This window comes from Pleurodeles waltl, chromosome 4_2, assembly GCF_031143425.1.
Source record: "Pleurodeles waltl isolate 20211129_DDA chromosome 4_2, aPleWal1.hap1.20221129, whole genome shotgun sequence".
Lineage (NCBI taxonomy): Eukaryota > Metazoa > Chordata > Amphibia > Caudata > Salamandridae > Pleurodeles > Pleurodeles waltl.
In genome coordinates, this window is record NC_090443.1 from 1,031,302,767 (window position 1) to 1,031,319,418 (window position 16,652).

Genomic DNA, 16,652 nt, shown 5'->3' on the forward strand with positions numbered 1-16,652 from the left:
TGTCCAATGCAGAGTTCATCTAGTAAAATGTAATTTATATGTCCACTCATTGATGTAGTGCTACGTATCTGCTCAAAATTAAGACAGCCTAGAAAACAGAGGGACGATGATATGAACCGATTTACCCAATTATTACACAAGTGAAGAAGGTCATGTTGTGAGTAGCCTCGTTTGTCCTCAGTTGGTAACCTAGGCACTGGACCTCAAGTATAACGTGGATTTATTTAAAGTAAAAAAAAAAATATCAAGTGAATGCTTAAAAGTTCTTTTTTTTTGCTGAGCAATTATCTAGACACTTTCTCAGGATATATTTTTATTTTTGTTGCGTAGAATAAAAAGGACACATTATATCATGTCTAAAACATTGGTAAAGTGCTTTTCAACAGTGCATTAGATGAAAATAAACATACAGAGACTTTAAAAGAATCGAACATTTGATACAATAATTCAAAAAATCAAATAAAAAACAAGATAAGCTTATTGCTCAATACCTCTCCAGACAGTCGTCAAATGCATGTTAGATTGCTTGACATTTGGCTAGTTCATTGTTTCTCATAGGACATTCTCACCTGAACCATTTTCTTGTGCAAATGTTCCATAGTGTGTATTTCACTTGACTTCTAAAGTTGGATCACTAGAGTTCGTTCAATTGAAATAACAATACACCCAACCTTCTGTGCCAATTTAGCTGAATCTCTCACATTCAAGTAATAACCAAATAGCACTATGTATGGATCAGAATGAATGTTTAACCTGAATATGTAATTTAATGCACTTTAATGTTTTCTGCCAATAATCAGTTAATACGGGACCAGTAAGGGAAACAAACATGCAGCCAATCACCCACAGAATTAATCTGACATCTTAAGCATTTCTCTGACACAGAGGGGGTCATTCCGACCCCGGCGGGCGGCGGAAGCCACCCGCCTGGCGGGAACCGCCAGAAGACCGTACCACGGTCAAATGACCGCGGCGGTCATTCTGACTTTCCCGCTGGGCCGGCGGGCGACCGCCAGAAGGCCGCCCGCCGGCCCAGCGGGAAAGCCCCTTCAACAATGAAGCCGGCTCCGAATGGAGCCGGCGGAGTTGAAGGGGTGCGACGGGTGCAGTGGCACCCGTCACGATTTTCAGTGTCTGCTAGGCAGACACTGAAAATCATTATGGGGCCCTGTTAGGGGGCCCCTGCACTGCCCACCGCCCGCCGGCCCAGCGGTAAAGCCCCTTCAACAATGAAGCCGGCTCCGAATGGAGCCGGCGGAGTTAAAGGGGTGCGACGGGTGCAGTGGCACCCGTCGCGATTTTCAGTGTCTGCTAGGCAGACACTGAAAATCATTATGGGGCCCTGTTAGGGGGCCCCTGCACTGCCCATGCCTGTGGAATGGGCAGTGCAGGGGCCCCCAGGGGCCCCACGACACCCATTCCCGCCATCCTGTTCCTGGCGGTTTTTACCGCCAGGACCAGGATGGCGGGAAGGGGGTCGGAATCCTTATGGCGGTGCTGCGAGCAGCGCCGCCATAGAGGATTCTTTGGGGCAGGGGTAAACCGGCGGGAAACCGCCGGTTGCCCTTTTCTGACCGCGGCTTTACCGCCGCGGTCAGAATTGCCCATGAAGCACCGCCAGCCTGTTGGCGGTGCTTCCGCGGCACTCTGCCCTGGCGGTTTTCAACCGCCAGTGTCAGAATGACCGCCTTTGTATATACGCAGTCTGAGTACTCATTTGACACAAATAGAGCCCAGGTAGTTCTGAGTGCGGCCTAATCAGAAACGTGGCATAATCCATGCCTTGACAGAATCCATTCCCTGATATAATATGAGCTCTAGCGTAATCAGTAAAGGTATCATCAGACCTCGCATATAATTGCTGCCATAAATTGGCACCTTAGGCATGCAACTAAATTGGGCGAGTGGCCTAGTAGTTTTCTGAATAATCGCACCCCAATTTTGTTGGATAAATAGTTGAAAGATCGTATGTAAACACGTTCAGTGTAATAATGGACACAATACGATTTCTGTTTTAAAGAAAAAAATATAAAGTGATTTGCTTGTTTTGTCATTTCTTGCACAGCAAATTGTTGACACGTGGAATACAGCTCCCCACTTCTAGTCCTGGACTACATTAATATAACATTTCGGATGGACAGTCAGTGATCCCCTTTGATATAACTAGAAACCGATACTAAATAAGGGGGTGACTTCATGAAATTAATTCTTGCAAGGGGCTTAATATATAGATTACATGTTGGACCATTAAACAATAGTTTTTATTTTAAAAGCTCTTTAAATGTATTTCTCAGCTTAGAACTTTAGATGGTTGTTTCTACTTCCCAGCGTTAGATAAATGTCCTGCTCTTTGATTATATTATTAGCCACCACAGTAACCTGCTTTATGCTACTGAGTCATATTGGGCAATAAATTAGGTGCATGCAGAAAGTGGTCTTAATTTTCCACTAGGTCCATTTCAAAACTGCTCATAAGCAAGAGGGTTTTAAACTCATTTTTGTGCGTCTCTTTGGGCCAGATGTACAAAGACTTTTACCGGTTGCAAACAGCCCATTGGGCCGTTTACGACTGGTAAAATGCCTTTTGAGACGTACCATCCCCATTTTGCGAGTTGGTGACCCATTACCGACTCGCAAAATAGGGTTTGTGAATCCCTATTAGGAAAGGGCGTCCATTCCTAATTGCAACTCGCCGGGGATGTAAGAATGTTTTGCAACCAGGAATGTGGTTGCAAAACATTTGCAGTTACCAGCAACTTCACGTTGGTGGTAACCCCTTTCACAACCTCTTCCTCTTTGCGAATAGGGTGCAAACATTTGTTAAGTGCAGGCAGTGGTTCCACAGACCACTGCCTACTCTTAAAAAATGAAATACAAATGTTTCATTGTTATTTTTGAAATGCATCCCGTTTTCCTCTAGGGCTGCATTTAAAAAAAATACTTTCTTCAACAAGCAGTCACAGACATGGTGGTCTGCTGTCCCCAGCAGGCCACCATGCCTGTGGGTGCTGCCATTGCCAAATGGGTCACAATTTATGACATGCCTCATGAATATTAATGAGGGGGGTCCTTTGCTACCCATTTAGGAATCGGTAACAGTGTGAGAACATTTTGTATTGCGACTGGCAATTTGCGATTCACGAGAATTCGCAAATTGTGAGTCGCAATACCAAATGGTAGTACATCTGGCCCTTAGTTCCTTAAAAGATGTGTTCAACAGAAAGAGCTAACATCCCTTTCCTCGTTTACTGAGACTGTAAAGTGACTTGGTTCGACCCTATTCCAAAAGCATTTTTAGCATGACTGTACTTAGTACATATTTAGTTCCCATTGTTTGCCAATTGTGGAGTTCAGCACTCAGAATTTGCCTTTTGACTACTTTCTTTGGTATTTTGTTAAGTTAGGTTGTTTATTTACTATTCAAGCCAACCTTACTGAAATTCTAGGAGAGATGAGTGGACCACTCACTTCTTTGTATGAGTCAAATGTGTATGTTTCATAAATACATTTTACAAATTAGGGAGTGGCATTGGGCCCAATTGTCTTTTTTTTAATTTATGGTCGGTATAGTATGTAGGTAAATATGTGTTATGCAACCCTGCTTTCGCTGGTACTTTGCCTGTTTCTAATTTCATGGAACCAACATTTCTGACTTTAAATACCTAAAATTTGATTACAGTAGTTTTACAGTGATAGAGAAAATGTATTTCCAAAATGAAAAACAATTTAATGACTCAGGACTGAAATTAAGCCTATTGTTCACTCTAAATTTAACTATTGTGCTAACCATTAGCTTAAGTCTGACCCTATTCTGAGCCTAAATCTAACACTGCCTTATGGACTTTAAGACTAATGGTAACCCTAAAACTGTCCTTACACCTGTGCACTGAACCAAGCCTTCATGCTAACCTTAAGCCTACAGTTAGTCCTGTGCTCAGACCCAAAGAGTAATTAATGCTAAGAATATCTGCAAGAAAATGGCTTGCTGGTTGAGTGGGGTCTAAACCCTGCTCAAGCAGCAGCCACAATCCTTGTTGAGGTGAGCCACTAAAGTAATTAAATTACTTGTGCTTAATCCTTTGGTAACTTTGCACAAAAGCAGACAGACTTAGCTGGGAGGCAATCTGTAAAGTATTTATGCAGCACACAAACAGTAACAAAGTAAAAACACAACACGAAAAAGCCCCACACCAATTTAGAAAAATAGAGTGCATTTTAACAAATTATTTAACACCAAAACAAAAAAAATCCAATCAGTAGAACCGGATGATTAATTTTTAAAGTTTAAGTTAAAAAGTAGCACCTGCAAGATCAGAGCGCCAGCCTTGGACATCTAGTTGCGCAGGAACAGGGTCAAAGTAAAAAAATGTGACCTGCCAGGATGGAGGGTAGGTCGGATGCAAGAAGTGGATTGGGCCCAGTTTGCACTTATCGTGAGACTTAGAAGAAATTTCATGGAAAATTGCCTGAGAAGGAAAAGTTCAGCATGGCAAGGCTGCAGGTGGTGTCTGAGGAGGAGGCATTGTCGTGTCATCAGGGAGTCGCTGGACGAAGTGTGGTGAAGATTTCCAAGTTCAAACTCAGGGCCTGATTTCGAGTTTGGCAGAAGGGGTTCTCCGTCACAAATGTGATGAATATCCTGCCTGCTGTATTATGATTTCCATAGGATATTATGGAATTGTAATATGGTGGATGGGATATCCATCACGTTTGTGATGGAGTAACCCTATCTGCTAAACTCTAAATCAGGCTGTTAATCTTTTTTACAGAGGTGAAAGCCTCCAGAAGGATGAAGCTGAAAGCTGTAGCCGACAAGAGCCCCCTTCTGCAAAGGACCACTGAACAGGATTTGCTGCTCTGGAGAAGAGCGTAGCAGGGGCTGCCACAAAGTCAGACCGACTGGTGATGCATCTTGGGCAGATAGACTAGCAGGTTGGTCCTGTTCTCGCTCAAATCTCAGAGCAAGTTTTATCCAAAAATGTTTTAAGTCCCAATTTTTTTATTTCGGCTATCTGGGCACCTTAGCACTACTTATAAGGGGTCAGGACTCACTCAGGCTGGGTCCACGTACGGGTTCAAGATGGAAGAAGCCTTTTTTGTCCCTGAGCTCTGATCAAGAGGCCAGCCAACTAGCCTTAGTGTCACTCTGGTAGTCCTGGTGCAGGAAGTGGAACAGGGCTCAAGTAGCAGGGCAGGCCTCTGAGTGTTCAATGCAGTCTTCAGGTAGCAGATCAGTCCTTCCAGGCAGCAGAGCTGAAGTGCACCGAAGGCCACAGCAGCATGCAGTCATCTGAGAGTTCTTCCGCAGGTCCAGAAAGTGAACTGAAGAGTGGGTCTGAGGCTTTTTTTTTATTCCTGGTGTCTTCTTTGAAGTAGGAGAAGTTTCTGTAGATGTTCCTTTGAAGTACTTGGAACTCCCCACCCCCGTCGTGGCTCTAGCCTGACTACAGGCACAATGATGTGTTGTGAGGTCCTTTGTGTGAAGGCAGGGCACACCCTAATGATTTGCAAGTGGGTTGTGCCCAGCTCACCCCCCGCATCCTGCCATTGATGGCCCATCCAGGTATGCCTAATCCCTATATTGTGTAGAGTTGAGTGGGAGTGGCACTGTGTGAAGTGGAGTAGTATTGTGTGGCGTGGAGTTAATTGGAGTGGAATAGATTGGAATTGTGTGCCACAGGAGGAATAAACAAAATCCAACTGCCAACTACATCCAGTCATGTTACACAGAAACAGGCTGCATGCATCAAACGGTTAGGGCAGGAAAATGTCCACAATCTAAAAATTGCATTTTCAAAATTATGACCTAAATTTCGACATTTACTATTAAAAAGGATTTTAAATTACCATTTCTCAGACACCAGATGTGAAAGTCCTACTACCAATCAAGTTAGCATTTATTAAACTATAATGAGGCACCCAGTGTTATCCTATGTGAGACTTAGCCCTCACAGTGATGAAAAAAACAAATTTAGGAGTTGTTTCCAGGGGTGTGGAATTCCTATAGCCTGACGTCCAGGACATATAGTTTGGGTCAAGGACAACAAGTTTTCATGTTTATTTTCTCCCTGAGACAAGTAGACCCAACTTCCTGCAGCACAAACCATTTGACTGCCAGTTTACAGGGAAGGAAACTGTCTACAGTGGAGGTACTACTTGTGTCCATATGTTATTGCTGTTGTAACTGGTATTTATGTTCATTAAAGCAAAGCCTTTATTATTAGGGTGAGCACTTTAAAGAAATTTTGTAAGGCCACACTGCACTACTGACAGTAGTTCCAGTAAAAAAATGTATGCACACACATTTGAAAAGTTTAACAATATGAGGCTACGTAAAATGCTCCTAGAATGCTCTCTGATTAGATGCAGATGTTTGCAGAAGCTTGTAAGCAAGATTGATGACTCTTTGCATTCAAAATAAAATGTTCTGAAAAAAATGCAAGTAGGAAAAAAACACTTTGCTTAATTACTGTGAACTTTTAGGTATTTTTTCTTTAAAGCATCATTTAGTAAACTGTGTTGATGCATGCTAGTACTTCTAAAACATATTCATAATGGAAAATCAGTTTAACCATTTTCAACAAGAGACTTTAAAAGAATCGAACATTTGATACAATAATTCCATAAATCAAATAAAAAACAAGATAAGCTTATCGCTCAATACCTCTCCAGACAGTCGTCAAATGCATGTTAGATTGCTTGACATTTGGCTAGTTCATTGTTTCTCATAGGACATTCTCACCTGAACCATTTTCTTGTGCGAATGTTCCATAGTGGGTATTTCACTTGACTTCTAAAGTTGGATCACCAGAGTTCGTACAATTGAAATAACAATACACCCAACCTTCTGTGCCAATTTAGCTGCATCTCTCACATTCAAGTAATAACCAAATAGCACTATGTATGGATCAGAATGAATGTTTAACCTGAATATGTAATTTAATGCACTTTAATGTTTTCTGCCAATAATCAGTTAATACGGGACCAGTAAGGGAAACAAACATGCAGCCAATCACCCACAGAATTAATCTGACATCTTAAGCATTTCTCTGACACAGAGGGGGTCATTCCGACCCCGGCGGGCGGCGGAAGCCGCCTGCCTGGCGGGAACCACCAGAAGACCGTACCACGGTCAAATGACCGCGGCGGTCATTCTGACTTTCCCGCTAGGCCGGCGGGCGACCGCCAGAAGGCCGCCCGCCGGCCCAGCTGGAAAGCCCCTTCAACAATGAAGCAGGCTCTGAATGGAGCCGGCGGAGTTGAAGGGGTGCGACGGGTGCAGTGGCACCTGTCGCGATTTTCAGTGTCTGCTAGGCAGACACTGAAAATCATTATGGGGCCCTGTTAGGGGCCCCTGCACTGCCCATGCCTGTGGCATGGGCAGTGCAGGGGCCCCCAGGGGCCCCACGACACCCGTTCCCGCCATCCTGTTCCTGGCGGTTTTTACCGCCAGGACCAGGATGGCGGGAAGGGGGTCGGAATCCCCATGGCGGTGCTGCGAGCAGCGCCGCCATGGAGGATTCTTTGGGGCAGGGGTAAACCGGCGGGAAACCGCCGGTTGCACTTTTCTGACCGCGGCTTTACCGCCGCGGTCAGAATTGCCCATGAAGCACCGGCAGCCTGTTGGCGGTGCTTCCGCGGCTCTCTGCCCTGGCGGTTTTCAACCGCCAGGGTCAGAATGACCGCCTTTGTATATACGCAGTCTGAGTACTCATTTGACACAAATAGAGCCCAGGTAGTTCTGAGTGCGGCCTATTCAGAAACGTGGCATAATCCATGCCTTGACAGAATCCAGTCCCTGATATAATATGAGCTCTAGCGTAATCAGTAAAGGTATCATCAGACCTCGCATATAATTGCTGCCATAAATTGGCACCTTAGGCATGCAACTAAATGGGGCCAGTGGCCTAGTAGTTTTCTGAATAATCGCACCCCTATTTTGTTGGATAAATAGTTGAAAGATCATATGTAAACACGTTCAGTGTAATAATGGACACAATATGATTTCTGTTTTAAAGAAAAAAACTCCTAAATATAAAGTGATTTGCTTGTTTTGTCATTTCTTGCACAGCAAATTGTTGACACGTGGAATACAGCTCCCCACTTCTAGTCCTGGACTACATTAATATAACATTTCGAATGGACAGTCAGTGATCCACTTTGAAATAACTAGAAACCGATACTAAATAAGGGGGTGACTTCATGAAATTAATTCTTGCAAGGGGCTTAATATATAGATTACAGGTTGGACCATTAAACAATAGTTTTTATTTTAAAAGCTCTTTAAATGTATTTCTCAGCTTAGAACTTTAGATGGTTGTTTCTACTTCCCAGCGTTAGATAAATGTCCTGCTCTTTGATTATATTATTAGCCACCACAGTAACCTGCTTTATGCTACTGTGTCATATTGGGCAATAAATTAGGTGCATGCAGAAAGTGGTCTTAATTTTCCACTAGGTCCATTTCAAAACTGCTCATAAGCAAGAGGGTTTTAAACTCATTTTTGTGCGTCTCTTTGGGCCAGATGTACAAAGACTTTTACCGGTTGCAAACAGCCCATTGGGCCGTTTACGAATGGTAAAATGCCTTTTGAGACATACCATCCCCATTTTGCGAGTTGGTGACCCATTACCGACTCGCAAAATAGGGTTTGTGAATCCCTATTAGGAAAGGGCGTCCATTACTAATTGCAACTCGCCGGGGGATGTAAGAATGTTTTGCAATCAGGAATGTGGTTGCAAAACATTTGCAGTTACCAGCAACTTCACGTTGGTGGTAACCCCTTTCACAACCCCTTCCTCTTTGCGAATAGGGTGCAAACATTTGTTAAGTGCAGGCAGTGGTTCCACAGACCACTGCCTACTCTTAAAAAATGAAATACAAATGTTTCATTGTTATTTTTGAAATGCATCCCGTTTTCCTCTAGGTCTGCATTTAAAAAAAATACTTTATTCAACAAGCAGTCACTGACATGGTGGTCTGCTGTCCCCAGCAGGCCACCATGCCTGTGGGTGCTGCCATTGCCAAATGGGTCACAATTTATGACATGCCTCATGAATATTAATGAGGGGGGTCCTTTGCTACCCATTTAGGAATCGCTAACAGTGTGAGAACATTTTGTATTGCGACTGGCAATTTGCGATTCACGAGAATTCGCAAATTGTGAGTCGCAATACCAAATGGTAGTACATCTGGCCCTTAGTTCCTTAAAAGATGTGTTCAACAGAAAGAGCTAACATCCCTTTCCACGTTTACTGAGACTGTAAAGTGACTTCGTTCGACCCTATTCCAAAAGCATTTTTAGCATGACTGTACTTAGTACATATTTAGTTCCCATTGTTTGCCAATTGTGGAGTTCAGCACTCAGAATTTGCCTTTTGACTACTTTCTTTGGTATTTTGTTAAGTTAGGTTGTTTATTTACTATTCAAGCCAACCTTACTGAAATTCTAGGAGAGATGAGTGGACCACTCACTTCTTTGTATGAGTCAAATGTGTATGTTTCATAAATACATTTTACAAATTAGGGAGTGGCATTGGGCCCAATTGTCTTTTTTAAAAATTTATGGTAGGTATAGTATGTAGGTAAATATGTGTTATGCAACCCTGCTTTCGCTGGTACTTTGCCTGTTTCTAATTTCATGGAACCAACATTTCTGACTTTAAATACCTAAAATTTGATTACAGTAGTTTTACAGTGATAGAGAAAATGTATTTCCAAAATGAAAAACAATTTAATGACTCAGGACTGAAATTAAGCCTATTGTTCACTCTAAATTTAACTATTGTGCTAACCATTAGCTTAAGTCTGACCCTATTCTGAGCCTAAATCTAACACTGCCTTATGGACTTTAAAACTAATGGTAACCCTAAAACTGTCCTTACACCTGTGCACTGAACCAAGCCTTCATGCTAACCTTAAGCCTACAGTTAGTCCTGTGCTCAGACCCAAAGAGTAATTAATGCTAAGAATATCTGCAAGAAAATGGCTTGCTGGTTGAGTGGGGTCTAAACCCTGCTCAAGCAGCAGCCACAATCCTTGTTGAGGTGAGCCACTAAAGTAATTATATTACTTGTGCTTAATCCTTTGGTAACTTTGCACAAAAGCAGACAGACTTAGCTGGGAGGCAATCTGTAAAGTATTTATGCAGCACACAAACAGTAACAAAGTAAAAACACAACACGAAAAAGCCCCACACCAATTTAGAAAAATAGAGTGCATTTTAACAAATTATTTAACACCAAAACAAAAAAAATCCAATCAGTAGAACCGGATTATGAATTTTTAAAGTTTAAGTTAAAAAGTAGCACCTGCAAGATCAGAGCGCCAGCCTTGGACATCTAGTTGCGCAGGAACAGGGTCAAAGTAAAAAAATGTGACCTGCCAGGATGGAGGGTAGGTCGGATGCAAGAAGTGGATTGGGCCCAGTTTGCACTTATCGTGAGACTTAGAATAAATTTAATGGAAAATTGCCTGAGAAGGAAAAGTTCAGCATGGCAAGGCTGCAGGTGGTGTCTGAGGAGGAGGCATCGTCGTGTCATCAGGGAGTCGCTGGACGAAGTGTGGTGAAGATTTCCAAGTTCAAACTCAGGGCCTGATTTCGAGTTTGGCAGAAGGGGTTCTCCGTCACAAATGTGATGAATATCCTGTCTGCTGTATTATGATTTCCATAGGATATTATGGAATTGCAATATGGTGGATGGGATATCCATCACGTTTGTGATGGAGTAACCCTATCTGCTAAACTCTAAATCAGGCTGTTAATCTTTTTTACAGAGGTGAAAGCCTCCAGATGGATGAAGCTGAAAGCTGTAGCCGACAAGAGCCCCCTTCTGCAAAGGACCACTGAACAGGATTTGCTGCTCTGGAGAAGAGTGTAGCAGGGGCTGCCACAAAGTCAGACCGACTGGTGATGCATCTTGGGCAGATAGACTAGCAGGTTGGTCCTGTTCTCGCTCAAATCTCAGAGCAAGTTTTATCCAAAAATGTTTTAAGTCCCAATTTTTTCATTTCGGCTATCTGGGCACCTTAGCTCTACTTATAAGGGGTCAGGACTCACGCAGGCTGGGTCCAGGTACGGGTTCAAGATGGAAGAACCCTTTTTTGTCCCTGAGCTCTGATCAAGAGGCCAGCCAACTAGCCTTAGTGTCACTCTGGTAGTCCTGGTGCAAGAAGTGGAACAGGGCTCAAGTAGCAGGGCAGGCCTCTGAGTGTTCAATGCAGTCTTCAGGCAGCAGATCAGTCCTTCCAGGCAAGAGAGCTGAAGTGCACCGAAGGCCACAGCAGCATGCAGTCATCTGAGAGTTCTTCCGCAGGTCCAGAAAGTGAACTGAAGAGTGGGTCTGAGGCTTTTTTTTATTCCTGGTGTCTTCTTTGAAGTAGGAGAAGTTTCTGTAGATGTTCCTTTGAAGTACTTGGAACTCCCCACCCCCGTCGTGGCACTAGCCTGACTACAGGCACAATGATGTGTTGTGAGGTCCTTTGTGTGAAGGCAGGGCACACCCTAATGATTTGCAAGTGGGTTGTGCCCAGCTCACCCCCCCGCATCCTGCCATTGATGACCCATCCAGGTATGCCTAATCCCTATATTGTGTAGAGTTGAGTGGGAGTGGCACTGTGTGAAGTGGAGTAGTATTGTGTGGCGTGGAGTTAATTGGAGTGGAATAGATTGGAATTGTGTGCCACAGGAGGAATAAACAAAAAATCCAACTGCCAACTACATCCAGTCATGTTACACAGAAACAGGCTGCATGCATCAAACGGTTAGGGCAGGAAAATGTCCACAATCTAAAAATTGCATTTTCAAAATTATGACCTAAATTTCGACATTTACTATTAAAAAGGATTTTAAATTACCATTTCTCAGACACCAGATGTGAAAGTCCTACTACCAATCAAGTTAGCATTTATTAAACTATAATGAGGCACCCAGTGTTATCCTATGTGAGACTTAGTCCTCACAGTGATGAAAAAAACAAATTTAGGAGTTGTTTCCAGTGGTGTGGAATTCCTATAGCCTGACGTCCAGGACATATTGGGCCTCATTCCGACCCTCAAAAGACCGCCGCGGGTATTCTGGGTTTCCCGCTGGGCTGCCCGCCAGAAGGCCGCCCGCCAGCCCAGCGGGAAACACCCTTCCATGAGGATGCCGGCTCCGAATGGAGCCGGCGGAGTGGAAGGGGTGCGACGGGTGCAATTGCACCCGTCGCGATTTTCAGTGTCTGCATGGCAGACACTGAAAATCTTTGTGGGGCCCTGTTACGGGGGCCCCTGCAGTGCCCATGCCATTGGCATGGGCACTGCAGGGGCCCCCAGGTGCCCCACGACACCCCATACCGCCATTCTCTTCCTGGCGGCCAAAACCGCCAGGAACAGGATGGCGGTATGGGGCTCGGAATCCCCATGGCGGCGCAGCGCCGGTTTTCCGTTTCTGACCGCGGCTGTACCGCCGCGGTCAGAATGCCCATGGGATCACCGCCAGCCTGTTGGCGGTGCTCCCGCGGTCGTTGGCCCTGGCGGTTTTTACCGCCAGGGTCAGAATGACCCCCATAGTTTGGGTCAAGGACAACAAGTTTTCATGTTTATTTTTTCCCTGAGACAAGTAGACCCAACTCCCTGCAGCACAAACCATTTGACTGCCAGTTTACAGGGAAGGAAACTGTCTACAGTGGAGGTACTACTTGTGTCCATATGTTATTGCTGTTGTAACTGGTATTTATGTTCATTAAAGCAAAGCCTTTATTATTAGGGTGAGCACTTTAAAGAAATTTTGTAAGGCCACACTGCACTACTGACAGTAGTTCCAGTAAAAAAATGTATGCACACACATTTGAAAAGTTTAACAATATGAGACTACGTAAAATGCTCCTAGAATGCTCTCTGATTAGATGCAGATGTTTGCAGAAGCTTGTAAGCAAGATTGATGACTCTTTGCATTCAAAATAAAATGTTCTGGAAAAAAATGCAAGTAGGAAAAAAACACTTTGCTTAATTACTGTGAACTTTTAGGTATTTTTTCTTTGAAGCATCATTTAGTAAACTGTGTTGATGCATGCTAGTACTTCTAAAACATATTCATAATGGAAAATCAGTTGAACCATTTTCAACAAGATTATGGGAAACATGAAAATAAACAAGCACTGGCAAAGCCAACCAATCCGACATTAGTGGTCAGTCTTTTGGTTTTGTCAGTGATGTCTTGTTTTGACATGGCTTTTGTAACACTTTATTGGTGTTGGAGCAGCCAGGCACTCACGATTGTAACAAACATTGGCAAAAAGCAAAACAAAAAAAATATATAATATTTTAGTTTTGAAAAGTACACATTTTCTCAATAGTTCCTGGCACTGATCAAAGCTACTTTGTGTGCCAATATGCTCCTTCTGGAAGAACAGGATGCTATTACTGACAGTAAAGCCAGCCGATAGATGGATAGAGAGAGGAATAGAATTGTAATAACAACTATGTCTTGGTTAATGCCAGATTTAACAGTGGGCCCAATTCTTACAAAAAGTCACAAAAGTGCACCCATGGTACATGTCTTTGCATTAGTAGCTTTTTGTGAATTCACAAGAATTTATGGAAGTAGACCAGCAAATTGTACTCTTAGAAAATATTTGTGAACTGTATTTTAGTACCAGCAAATATGCATGTGTAGATTTGCTCTTGTGAAAATCTTTTGAGTGTTTACAAGTTCACTTTCCCTCCAACCACTTTTTTCCCAGCCATGGAAGAACTTCTGCCCTTGTCAGAAGTACATTTCTAGCCTTTCTCAGTATGGGAAAATATTAGAAAAGAGCTGGTGAAAATCCTGAAAACATGCATTTTAGTAGGTATGCACAGACTCAAAGGCAACGCATTCCTGTAACTATTGCTTACTGCTTCCTCCAGCCCCTGTATGTAAACCTGCGGAAAGGTGGCAACATAAGGAAATTGCTATAGTAGGGCTTGACATTGCTAGTATTCAAGCCCTGTTATACTATTAGTCCTGGTATAATCAGAAAGGCTAATATCAGATACTTATATAATGAGGTTGCTGCCATAATGTGTTTTTCCGCACTACATGGCACCAAAGGGACAAGTAGATTTATGAAACAACCTGTCCCATGGACAAGTAGATATTTTGTTAAATCCCACACCCCTGTGTTTCACTACCAGGACATTTAAAACTTAAAAATACATGCAACCTGTCCTGTGGGCTGGCTTGAGGGTGACTTATATGTAATAAAAAGGGCAGTTAATGCTTGGCAAGGGGGATATTTGCTAAATCAGATTGGCAGCTTAAAACTGCATTCTGGCTGCAATGGCAGACCAGGGACATGTTTTAAGGGGCTACCTGAGTGGGTGGTAAAATAAGTGCTACAGGCCACTAGTAGCATTTATTTTACAGACCCTGGGTATACAGTGTACCACTTTACTAGGCACATATAAATAAATTAAGTATGCCAGTTAGGTGTGAGACAATTTGACCAGATTTTAGGGGGTAAGCAGAAGCACTGTAGCACTGGTTAGCCGAGATAAAGTGCACAGACTCCTAAGACCAACAAAACAAATTCAGCAAAATAAGGGGGTGACACCAAATGGGGGAAGACCACCCTATGGCTGACAGGTCTAACAATAACTCTTGAGGCTTACTTTGCATAAAAGAGCCCCAACATTTACATGTTCGAAGTTAAAGTTGCTAAAGTATATTAGAAGTAAACAAAATGACAATGGATACTATTTTAACAATTTCATTTATGTTTATAAGTGTTCGCAGTTTCTTGAATTTTGGTATCTAAAATACATAGAATGTTTTCAACATAAAATATTTCACGAACAATGTACTTTAACCTTTTAGTTTCTGGGTCTGTGTGTTTGGTGTTTATATTTTTTATCTATTTTGGCTGCACTCCTTCAAAATCCCATAGTGGTCTTCTTGGAATCTGGTGTTGGGAACAACTTCTATCCTCATTACTTCCCTTGCAATCAGAGACTAAACAAGAACTGGCAAAGTCAGAGGTCTCGCCTATGTGAGATCTATTGGCTTTGTTGGAGTGAAGTGGAGTGGAGTAGAGTGAAGTGGAGTGGCGTGGTGTGTGGAGGAGTGGAGTGCCATTGTGTGGAGTGCAGTGGCATTATGTGTCATCGAGTGAAGTGATAGTGTGTGGCCTTAAGTGGAGTGGCATTTTGTGGCGTTAAATAGAGAGACATTGTGTGGCTTGGAGTGACATTGTGTGCAGTGCAGTGGCATTGTGTGGAGTGGAGCAACATTGAGAGGAGAGGAGTGCAGTGGCATTGAGGGCAGTGAGTGGAGTGGAGCGGCATTGAGTGGATTGTAGTAGCATTGTGTAGAGTGGTATTGTGTGTTGCGAAGTGGAGTGGGATTGTATGGAGTATAGTGACATTGTGTGACATTCAGTGGCATTGTGTACAATTGAGTGGCATGGTGTGGCTTGAAGTGGCATGAGTGGCAATGTCTGATGTCGAGTGGAGCAACATTGTGTGGTGTTGAGTGGAGTGGATTGGAATTGTGTAGTGTGGAGTGGAGTGACACTGTGTGGCGTGGAGTGGTATATAGATATGAGTAGAGTGGCGTGCCATTGTATAGAGTGGAGTGGCATAGTGTGGTGTGGGGTGGAGTGGCATTGTGTAAAGTGGAGTGAAAGGCATTGTGTAGAGTGGCGTAGAGTGGTGTGGTGTGTGGAGGAGTGGAATGAAGTGGCATTGTGTGGCATGAAACAGCATTATGTGGAATACAGTGGTGTGACTTTATGTGGTGTTGACTGAAGTGGCATTGTGTGGCATGGAGTGGAAAGGCATTGTGTGGAGTGACATTGAATGGAGTGGAGTGACATTGAGTGGAGCTGAGTGAAGTGCAGTGGGACTGCGTTGATTGGAGTGGCATGGATTGGCATGGAGTGGCATTGTGTGGAGAAATGGCATGGGGTGGAATAACATTGGGTGGCGTGGAGTAGAATTGTGTGTTGTGAAGTGGCATTGAGTGGAGTGGAGCAGCATTGTGTGGAGTGGTATTGTGTGTGGAGAAGTGGAGTGGCATTGTATGGAGGGTAGTAGCATTGTGCTACGTGTAGTGGCATTGTGTGAAATGGAGTGGCATTGTGTGGCTTGGAGTGGCAAGAGTGGCATGGAATGGAGTGGCATTGTGTGATGTTGAGTGAAGTGGCATTGTGTGATGTATAATGGAGTGGCATTTTGTGGCGTGGAGTGGCATTGGTGGTGAGTGCCATTGAGAGGAGTGGCATTACATGGCGTGCAGTGGTATTGTGCAGATCGGAGTAGAGTGGAGTGGCATTGTGTGGTGTAGGGTGGAGTGGCGTGTAGAGTGGAGTGGTATTGTGTGTAGTTACGTGGAGTGGAATTGTCTTGAGTGGAAATTATTGCAATTGTGTGTCATGAAGTAGAGTGCAATTGTGTGGCGTGGAGTGGCATTGTGTGATGTGGAGTAGTATATGGAGTGGAGTGACATTGTGTGGCAAGGAAAAGACTGGAATTGTGCACCATGGAGTAGAGTACAATTATGTGACATGGAGTGGAATTGTCTGGCGTGGATTGGCATTATGTGGCATGAGTGGCATTGAGTCGAGTGGAGTAGCATTGTGTGGTGTGGAGTGGCAATATGTAGATTATAGTATAGTGGGGTGGCATTGTG

At 43.6% G+C, this 16,652-nt stretch overlaps 1 protein-coding gene across 2 annotated transcripts in view; it reads left to right on the forward strand.

The window, feature by feature from the left end:
- The window catches only part of CLCF1 (cardiotrophin like cytokine factor 1), a 760,236-nt gene that overhangs the window by 391,119 nt on the left and 352,465 nt on the right, over positions 1 to 16,652 (forward strand). The gene's annotated exons all lie outside the window — the stretch shown is intronic.